Source organism: Haliotis rubra, unplaced genomic scaffold (assembly GCF_003918875.1).
Source record: "Haliotis rubra isolate DU_JTF1 unplaced genomic scaffold, ASM391887v1 Scf330, whole genome shotgun sequence".
Taxonomy (NCBI): Eukaryota; Metazoa; Mollusca; class Gastropoda; order Lepetellida; family Haliotidae; genus Haliotis; species Haliotis rubra.
The window spans coordinates 769,236-780,883 of NW_025767003.1; the positions used below are offsets into that span (position 1 = coordinate 769,236).

Sequence of the window (11,648 nt, forward strand, 5' to 3'; positions counted from 1 at the left end):
CCTCCTCCCCATACTTCACCCTTGTGGCAGCCCTCCCTACTAATCCCGTTCCTCGTTCTGACATCCCCTCCCACAGCGCCTTGTGCAGCGAGTCCCAGAGGGCGGAACCCCTTCCCCCAAGAAGTGTCTTGGAAGTAGATGTCATCGATGACAAGATAGTCTGGGATACGTCGTCCTAGGGGTGGACACCGACATACAAAGAATGTATTTTGCACTTGTCATCCCCTTGACACAAAGTCGCCTTAATCCTGATTAAACCAACAGTTCTCCTGTGAAAGTAGAGCTATGGACCTCAACAGCTACCGAAGTTGAAACACTCCAGCGTTTAAAGTGCTGTTAAACTCGAACATATTCATAGGGAAAAGATCACATATTCCTCCATGACAAAGGAATCACATGTTCCCATGACAGAATCTATCCTATTACAAAAAAATGAGCATGTTCAAACAAAATTAGCACGATTACAGATCATAAAAACAGTTTTCTATAACTTGTACCGGGAGTTCATTCACGTGACCTTCAGAACGTGTCAGTCCATGGTGTACTTGTGTGGGAGAGAAGAGAATCATTTATCAATATACTATTGTTTCCTGGCACCTAACGTCTGTGCAGGTTGAATAACCCCGTTTGTGTCAATCATTTCTCATACCTAATAGGTACGTCCCGGGGTTCCTGCTATTGATACATACAGATATGCACTCTAACATGACCAGTAACCCCTAGCGCCATTCAAGCTTAATCCCTCCATGGCAAATTCTGCTCACAGTTGCTTAATCGTCCGATACACGGCCACAATAAGGGTTAAATACTCTCTATACAATCTTTAGTTCTTGGTGTCACTCAAAAGCAGTGAATCCGTGGCGGTCGTCAGAAAAGACACAGAGGAAATTGACCAAGAAGTTTCAGAATCGTATCTGAGAAACAATCGTTGTCTATGGAACAGATCCCATAATCTGTTAATGGATCAGCTAAGCTTGGTCGGCCTATTTCTTAACAGAGTTTGCGGAAAACGGCCAGAAGTATTGCAATTGTTCACTTACAGGAAACAGACCTGATAATTTGTTTTGTTTGGTCAAATTGACAATGACTTTCTTTGACTACTATTAGACACCAGAGTAAGAATTCGTCATATTCCCAACGAACAATCAAGCAATGTACTAATATTCTCCAATCCAGCTGCATCAAATGACCCCTTTGACGAATTTCAAATATTTGAATAAATGATCACGAATTCAACGTTTGATCGATGCCGATTTGTGGGGTTTTCTAACAACCGTCCGTTGATAGTTTATGATGTTTTAATTGACTGAAATATTTCCTTAATCCACGGAAGTCTCTTAAGTCGGTTCGGATCAAGAAGGAGTCTCAATTCGCAGAATATTTGCGAATGTAACGCCATTCCTAAAATGCTTGGATTCGGCCACATGTACATTCTACTTAGTAGCAGTATAATGAAAGCTCATCCGAAAGAATAGTCCCATTGTATTCCTTCCGATAAATCAAGGGTTATATACAAATAAAGAAATACAAGCAACCCAAACAACATTACACAAACCACCATGGGCGATACGGCCATTACTTTTTATTACGAGCTCTTTTCCAGGATTACTCAAGGCTTGTATCAGATAAACCTCAAACAAACACTGTTATCCTCCCACCCCTACAATGGGGTATCAGTTTTCTTCACAACAAGTGAAAATTGTCGCAAATGACCCGGTTGGCGGCAAACTTCAAAGCCAAGTGGTTCTTGATGTCCGAATCTGTGCATTCAAAGACGGTGGAACAGGTCAGATTGTAATGAAGGCCGCTTTGTTTCTGGTGGCCTTTTCACAAGCAAGGTCTATCGGGTCTTGTCGTATTGTGGTCGACAACTGCTTTGCCCTTTGGCTGTTGTTGCACGTTTACCCCCACTATCCTCAGCAACAGCGCAACGATTATCGTCTACCCGCAGGCCGACACAAAGAACCTCTGTGTTCACCTTCCAATCTGAATAATCTCTTACATCAACCTACGACATCACTGGGGACGATCAACAGCACTGAAACACTGGACAGTCACCAGCAGATTATCCTGTACTTTCTTCTTCTCTAGGCGATATAAAGGGATTATCACACGATTGGGACATAACAATATACTATAATATGTATATTGTATAATGCTATTCATCTTAAGTCCATTTTTAAACATTTTGGTTCAGGAAACCTCTGAATGGCATACCAGTATGCCAGGACTGACTCATAAAATACTGTTTGATGAGATATTGGTTTTTATCTTACCAATTAAAGACGACATTGGACACCAGCTGTTTTGGGGGGATAATTGAAAATTACTACAAACACAAAATTGGTAACTTTATATATAACCTGATCTGATCCGTGGAATATCATACAAATCTAAAATTGTTACAAAAATAGTTCGAGGATGTTTTGCGATTTATGAAGTATCTGAAATCGACTGCGTCTGTAATTTTCTACTTACTGGTTTTGGATGAAATAATTATAAGGTGAAATTTGTTTTCGGGTAATTCTAACGCTTTCATTTACCAAGAAAATAATTACACCGTGAACATCCTGTTCTCAAAAATTACTCTTTTAGATGTCATGGTTCGTGTTTTAGACCGACATTATTCACTTAAGAATTCTAAGATTTCAAGAAAATAGTTACGCTGATGAACGGGAACGTTTTCCGAACAGAAGCTGTGAAAGCATGTTTTCACCGGGTAGCATTAGCTTAATTGAGACTACTGAATAACAGTAGAGGTCTGAATGGCAGCTTCCCGCAGATGTGCACAAGCTAGTGAAACCACCCCGTCATTTTTATCCACCCTTACATCTCCCCCTCCCCTCCTCAACCAACCCCGAATTTTACCTGACACTAATTGTCCTTACGGTCGTCGAACAAACTCTATCCCACCAGAAAATGGCGGAAATATGGACATGATAAGAACTGAAGGTAGCGTTCGCTTCGTTGCTCCTGACATTAAGTCCAGAAGAGGACTGAATGGAAAGCAATGTTCAACAAGTCGAACACGCCGTGGCATGCAGTGGGAAAACGTCCCCGTTTGTTCTATTACGTCACAGTCGTGTAACAGACAATCACTGACTTCAGTGTAGAAGTCAAGTGCCAATCTATGATGTTTATAGCGATAAATAGTTGTTCGCCAGTTCTCACTTCGAGCCTGAGACTTTGCACACCACTTGGGTCAAACAACGACGTCAATTATCAACTCGGAACAAATATTGTTACGCCCTTTGTACAACTGTCAATCTCAATCACAGTTTACCCTGCCGTTTTATGGTGCAATACTAGTCTATCTATCAGATCGATTGACCTGTACACTCAATTTCACCAGATAAGAAATGGCATCAATTAGTTTGTTCAGTGGTAGCGATAGCGAAACATGGCCGCCATGTTTACCACTCCTCTACCCACGTATCCTTCCTCGCGTTTTAATGGCTATCTACTACTCTATCTAAACCACAGACAGTATTTCTGTTTTTATGGCCCACAACCCCAATGCATTTAAGCCACAACACGCCCCCAACAGGTACGTATATTACCCGTTGCTAAGCAACAAAGGCATGTGGTAACAATTCGTTTTACTTGCGAATGCTTCACTGATGTTTGACTGAATAGATTTATCTTTTCGGAATCAAACCCAAGCAAGATTTACTGAAGAAATTAAACAGATATATAAATATCAGCTGCAACTGATATACTTTGGAAAGAATTGGTGTTGATCAAACGATCTGGCAACATTTCCAGTCATCCCTGGCCAAAAAAGCTATAAGAATCTGAGAGCATCACGGATAGGAAGTCACTAACTCCTCAGAATGTAAAACACTGTCAACATTATCCACTCCAAAGAAGGATAATGTTTGATTTCGAGGCCGATATTTGACTTGTTGAGATGTGCTTGACGCTGATTTACGTAACACGTGACGCAACATCACACTTTAGAACGAGGCTGTTCGGTAGAGGGCGCTTTCTCACGCTGTACCACCCTCGGTAACGTTGTTAATGAGGCTTATCATTAAATCTAATTGGTGTAAATCAGAACTGAGAAATGAGGAAATTGGCAGAAAAGTGATCAACCACGACTTGCAGGAAGGTCAAAGGTTATCATTAACACGACAGCTCAGGGGGAACTGGTGGTCTAAAACGTGCCTAATCTAAACATGGAGAGCTCTAGACCACATTATCACTTAGCTTGATGGGAAGGGTTTACCGGGATTTGCATAAACTGACATGCTGGTTTACTGGTTGTTAATGTAATTTAAAACTGTGTCTTTGTACGGAATTAGTTTGATTAAAGCAAGAATGGTAAACCCATGGATAAAAACAACGACACGACGACTCCATTTTCACCAATCAACAAAGTTTCCCAAATCAATATCCTGCTTATGACGTTATGAACGTTATTTCAAATAGCGTCCACAGTGCAACACATTGTTTTCAGTATTGGATAATAAAAAACACACTTCACGATTATGCTACAAGCCATGTGAAGTGGGGTGGTTCAAATCTGATAGTGTTATTGTGTTGTGTGGGAAACAGCACCCGATACTGTCAGTTTTGACCATGTTTAGCTGTCTCACTAAATACATTATTCACGCCTGACAATGAGATCGTGGACGTGTCAATTAAACCCTTAAGAAACACTGCCAGGCATCAAAACCTTGATCGATTTAATTAGTTAATTCAAATTTTGAAATTCCCACCAACGAACCACATGACATCCCGCTCCAGATTTAAACATGATATCCAGAAGAATCCAGGGATGATTCAGACCAATTATAATCTGACCAGCTTTCGTTACTATCATCTCAAGTGTCAGCCTCCCAGCGTTGGAGATGAGCAGACGCTGCGTTGGGAGGGACGACCCCCTTCCGGCGCTTGTGTCATAATATTTTCTATGAAAACCCATCTAGGTACTTGTCGCAGTTTGTACGCTGTGATCGAGAACAGTTGTGTGTAATGATTACCTGTATTTAAACAAATTGCCACCACCAGGGTGCCGGACAGTTACCAACTGCTGAGCCACTTGGCAGTTCTACTCTCAGACATTGCAAATTACCGTGTGAAATATCCCAATTTGATTCAAACTGTTCATGTCAACGCCGTAGAAATGCCTCGCACCGGCGCACTTGTAGTAATCAATGGAGATTTGGAAAATTGTGACTTAGTCGATTGACGTGCTCAAAATAATTCTATTCTTAAAGTTGGTACAAACCTTTTAAAATGTCTTTGAATTCCACATAAATATGCAAGTTCATCGCTGACTACATAGCGGAAAAGGACATCTTCATCTAATTATTTTGAAATTTCTTCTCATCATCTAATTACATTCAAATTTATACTGACAGCCAAGTGCTCATTTGTTGGATTTTAAATATTATATCGAAATAAAAGTCAAATTTGATATTGTTCAGCTTTAATCTACCTCTGTCCGATTTGACACGGGTCACTTGTCTTCCGACCTCGGTGTCATAAAAATTCCGTTCTTTGCCAAAACAAGATTTGTTAAAATGCCTGCCAGAACCCTTGAAGTCAACTCTGATCTGTAATCTATCTCATCCTCCTCGCTGTGCTGTCACAATGAGAAAGGTCCAACTAAAACAAGATGGACGTCAATCCAAGTGGATCATATCTGATGTGACACCGTATCCCCAATCTCCCATGAAGGTTCCACGGGTGTCAGATATAGGATAATTTAGAAAATATGTGAAGCGAGAAATCAAGGAGTCCATCTCCCGTTAAGATGGACAGAGCGTGGACATACCGCGGCCAGGTGTTGAATATTGCATGGCGGTGGCGTCAAAAGAGGGCGGATGGTCGGATTCTTGTCTAACGCTTCCACCGCATTCGTGAAACGGGTTGAATATTTCAGTATCAATCCTTGTCTGATGACATAGGTCCAGAATCACCTGGAGCTGTATCCGACAGCCTAACATGCACGATAATAGCTTCCCGGTTGAAAACATTTATGAACAAGTCGGGGTTTCATTTTCTCAGCAATTGTCAGAGTACCTTCCGCAAAACGATTACTATTTCAAATTGTGCAGTAATATAGAAGAATATCCTCTCAAAAGCTGTTAAAACCGAAAGCCGAAACTAACCTAATGCCACGTATTCTAACAAACTCACTGCTACATATAAGTAACGCCTTATATTGATTTTGGAGCCCGCTTTGAACAACATTTAAGTTATATAACAGCCTGCTAATGAATAATAGATATGTAACAGCAGTTACTATACGAACAGAAAACCAACATTAAAATAGCCAATCAGTTCCAATTATGGATGCCTGCAATGACATGAACACGTGTTCACTGCCCATGCTACCTTCATGCATAGGAAGGTCACTGGGTACGGCTAGGGACATGGGAACTGCAGTAAGATATTCATGTCCTGCTGATTTGCAGCAATTATTCATGTCATGCCTGGTGCAACATGTCAGATATGTATGGGTGGTTCGAATTAAAACAAGCCATGTGGCGGGATGGTACAAGGGAAGAATGTGTTTGAGCATGTTAAAACCCTGTATTCTTTACCCAGCCACATCCTTCAATGTTTGGGTTATATGTTTATGAAGTTTGGGAACAGGAACCTTGGAAGTGTATTCTTGTGGTCAAGAATGATTCGACACGCTGTGGCTTCATTGGCTAAGCCCCTCCCTAGACCATATGGTATTTTGGGTTCTATGTTTGGTAAGTGATAACAGGGAATGCTTGAATGTTTGTCTGGACTCTGTGTTGTCATAACAAGCTCCATTCGCACCTAAACTAACCAAGCCCATCAGGCGCTGGCAGAGCAACTTGAAGACCTGTTAAAACCTTCACGTCAGGCATACAAATGTTATGTCGATGGATATGCGATATGATTTTCACATGTGGGACAGATCAGATGGCAAACTGGGCGCCATTCCTGTCTGAAATGTGACAGTTTGATACTCTCAAACCTGTGAAACTCGCATATTACTTCCGACTTTGGTCCCCACGGGGTCTAGCGTTTCCACTGTACCGGATGACAGCCATGCCTGACCCATGATACCTCCGGTAATATTATCACTGATCAGGCAAAAAAGTCCATCAGAACCGGAACAGGCATTTACACAAAGTTTGAGTTCAAATAATAGAGCTGTTAAACTTATGTTTTCATTTCGTATTTTCTCATAAGACTCGATGGCCATTGCCCGTACCACCCACATGGAAGAGCTGACCACCTGAAGATGATTATAGTCACGTGGTGAGACTTGAGCGTACCCCAGGATCACCATGGGGAATCCTTGTTCTTTGAATTAAGCATCTCTGGAGTTGATTAACCCATTACTCCAGCTTAGCAGAAGACTCTACGGGATATGTCTCGGTATTTGGATTATCAACATCTTTTATTCCATATTCAGGTGAATGAAAAGAAAAAAACCTTTGATCCTTCGGATCAGTAAAATATTTTAACAACGTGAATCCACACCTTATGAAATTATCCACTTAAATTGTCCAAATATTTTCAAACAGCAATTATAAGGCTCTTTTGAAAGAATATTTAGGGATCGCGAAATCTGACCTTGTCAGAAAAAAGGTCTATCCCCAACAGATTGCGATCGAAACGCTGCCCTCAAAAGACAGAGCAATTTGCGAGAATAAAATAACAGACGAACCCCACAAGAGCAAATAGCTGTGGCTTTGTTCAGTGAATCACAGCATAGCGGTCAAGCCGGACAATAAAATGCACTCCATGGCTAGCCATATCCGCCATTGGGTTTCCAGCAGATGACCACACCACTGTCATCAATCAGCTAAACTTGAGACATGCCGAGCCGCATTAACAAAGACGCGTATTGTTTATTTCTGTTATTCGGGTCAACATATATCTTAGTGACATATATAACACAGAGGGGACATTCCATAAATAATGTCCATCACCCCGAGCATCAAGTCCAACGCCGTTGTCGTAAAAGTTAATTCCAACCTGCTCCCAATAATACATTTCTCACTTGAAATGTCAGAAGGAGTGATGGTCAACTAGGCTGGACAGCCACGATATTGTCCAGGATCTCATACAACCACGTGTTGCTTAAAGGGGCTTCGGGGGGATTGGGATAACGCGCTATCCTCTTTGATGACCGGTGGCCGCAGTCACTGGACATTAACACGGTTATGCGAGCAGGACGTAAGTTTATTGTAGGTCTATGGAGTAACCTTGCACAGTTCAACAGGGCTCTTTGATTGACAATTCCATGATGTAAAACAGCTGACGGGTTGCCCAACCCTGTCCCCGCCTCCTTAGTGCAATCCTGCAAACTAGCAGCACTTGGAAGATTAACGCGGTGCTTTTGATCTCATGGGATGCACAACGAAGGGTTTTATTAATAGATGTCCAATGACCTCGTAACATTGTTCGTATATTTAATTTTATGACCTACCGATAATCAAATACATATCAACCCCAGTCTAAGAAATCGTGGAAGAAATTCTAATGTTGCAGTCTATGATAGGAGCCATAGAAGCGGTAAACATTGAAACGTTCGAGACAGTACATTGGTACGCTTCATTAAAGAAAAACGCCCAGCCCTTAAATATCTTTATATCCATCCACCTCTAATCGATTTATACCATATCGTTAAACTAAAACCATGACATCACTTGATATCACATGCAATATTTCAAGTTAGAAATAATTGTCAATGTTTTAAAACTGTCGCATTCATAAATTAGTTGACGTCACACATGCATTAAAATACGAAGAGCAAAACTACATTTGGAGTGTCTGTCTTTTAACATCTGGTTATTGGAGAATAGGGCGGTGTATTGAATAACACTTATTCGTAATTTGCGAAAAATAGATAGCCAGAAGTTACTTAAGAGGCGGATACACCCTGTAGTCCTATATAGCAAAATCCGTCATGTGCAACCGACGAGGTTGGGGGATGAATTGATGTGATGAGGCGAAGAGACAAAGCGACGAGACTGCGGCAAGGACAGGCATTTGACATGTTCGGGGATAATGGTGCATTTGGCATGTACGGAGTTAATGGTGGGTAGAGAACGAGGATGGACGTTTTCTGACCTCAACAACAGCTGAGCAGTAACATATAAAGTCTACAGGAAACATGCTTACCTTGATAAATCAGAAACTTGAAAATAAACTAATTCACTGGTAAACGTTGAAGTTGATGTCAAGGTTGTGATTAATGGTTACTTCAAGTGTCAAACTTCTTTACAGAATATAGTGCTGATTTGACAGATTGTAAAGCAAATATGTTAAATATTCATTACTAATTTCATCCCTGATTGTTTATTCTACGATATATCCTGAAATGAAAGTCCATTAGTGAAAGACCGGTAGCTGCTATTCACTCAGGGTTGTACATTAATTTAATGTCTATCACAACACATTCGTGGTTGTGACAAGCAGATCGCTTCTGGCAGGTGCCCGCTGCCATTGTGGACCACTAATAGCTACAATCACATTCCTACTGGAACCACTAATGGCCACAATCACACCTTTAAGATTGCTACTGCACACATGTTCCACTTCGTCTATGCCTGAAGAAGATCGCAAACTTTGCTAGTTTCTTCACTTAGCTTTATATGCTACTTCGAATTCCATCAAGCTTTCTATGCTACTTCGATTTCCAACAACATAGTCCGTTTTGACATAAAACACAACAATTTCATGGATTCAGTTTTTGCCATTAAGTCTCCCATTTTATCTCCAAGTTTAACAATGAAAAAACATTCCGTTCACGCTACAAGCATGTCAACTGTTCACATATCTGCCATTTTAACTCGATGTCCGAGTATAAACCACTTTACAGTGTTTACTTTTGACTAGATTGTTGCTCCAACAGTGTTAGAGTGCAATGTTTGTTGACACGAGTAGTCTGATATCAGGAGTATCTTCGCTATATCTCCCCTCACGTAATATTTGCAAGCTGGGGGCAATGAAGCGATGAAAATGGCGTAAAACAAAGGCCAGATCTCAGACGAGGAGGTTATCTCTCCCGTGCTGTGTTGACTGTAGGATTCCCTTCGCCCACGGGGCAAATACAGGAAGAATAGGGAGGACAGTGCGTGCCATGGTGCAGAGAACCGGGGGCAGCAACACCAACATGAGAATAAAACAATGAGGCAAAATATTGAAGTTAGCAGATACGTGTTTTATATCCGATAGATGGGTTTCTGGGGACCTACTGTTTTCGTGAAAGTCGACACAATGGTTGGCATTAGAGATGAAAGAAGCGCATTAAGTGATAAACGTCATCCCATTTGTCTTGATTTTAGTATAAAGTTTTAGAAAGTGTATCAAAATAATCTTCAATAAAAACACGGTATCTTCACTGATAATAATGTGAGTTGTCAAATATTGATGGTACAAACACTTCGTGGATGTACTGAACAGGTTTGTTATGAACATTGAGAAAGTTCATGCGGTGGCATGTAATCAAGTATCTCTAAACAATACAGTACAAATATAAAACCCCAAACAACCTCCCCACACACACACACAAAAAAAAATGATGAATGAATTAATGTTTGTCATATATTACCTGTAATGTCATATACACTTTTATAACCGTTCAAACGTAAACCATTTTGATCAATACATATGTGGTATATACTGATGTATAAGATTAATGAAACAAAATGACATTTGCGGGAATATCAGCTAATCTAAGACAATACGAATCAATCATAATCAATCATTGGTTCTGAGTTAATGACAAGTAAAGCCGGCTCACTATTATAATACAGACTTCATCACTGAATATGACTATCGCCCGATCACATGACAAACACCAATTAATCAAAACGACATGAATATATTTATCTCGATTATTCAAAATTAGAAGTTGTCGGAAAGCATAATTTCGCAAGTTATAAATTATCAGATCTAAATAACATCATGAAATTTATGAAAATAATATCTCGTTTTATCTGAGCTGTAACATGATGAAGTTTGGGATAACAATCTTACCTATCGTAAAAGTGTCACATTAATTTCTTCTGTGAGTACGCAATGACACAATTATCCCCTAGACGAGATGGTACAGCGATATCATTTAAACTGCGAACGTTACTATAGAGACCGGGCTGGCAGATGTCGATTGTCGTCTGCTGATGGAGGCTATCGTCTGACTGCTACACGAAACAAAGCCGAGAAACACATAGTAAAAACTCACCGTATATGGAAAATACAAATATCCAACGTCTCTGTTGATAGTCTGTGGTATATGCACAAGCAGTTCAGCTATGTAATCCAATATATTCCAAATTATAAACACAGATATCGTCCGAACTGTCCGCAACGGTCTTCCTCTCTCCACTTCTCGTGGTTCAATGTGTACATTCGTAGCCAAATTGAACGTGCCGCGGTACGTGACGTCACAAGACTCCCTCTGGCGGCCAATCCGGAGACAGCAGCAGCTGCGCGGCTGGGTTGGGGGTTGGGGAGGGGTTTCAATGCGGGCACTGGGGCAGAACGACGGATCAGATGTCTGGAAGAATTCAACACACCACCGTCACTTTCACACTGAGAGCTTTGGAAGCAGTCGCACCACACAGTTTTCTAGACATTTCATTACTGATTATAATAACAGAAAATATGGGTCGAAATATTTAGCGTCTATGATTTTGAGTTCAATA

The 11,648-nt window shown here is 40.8% G+C and overlaps 1 protein-coding gene across 1 annotated transcript in view; it reads right to left on the reverse strand.

Annotated features, from left to right (window-relative positions):
• The window catches only part of LOC124284215, a 30,862-nt gene extending 19,519 nt beyond the window's left edge, over positions 1-11,343 (reverse strand). Inside the window, exon 1 of the mRNA XM_046720277.1 lies at positions 11,186-11,343. The gene's annotated coding sequence lies outside the window, so the exon portion shown is untranslated. The remainder of the gene's footprint in view (positions 1-11,185) is intronic.
• Positions 11,344-11,648: the final 305 nt, after the last annotated feature.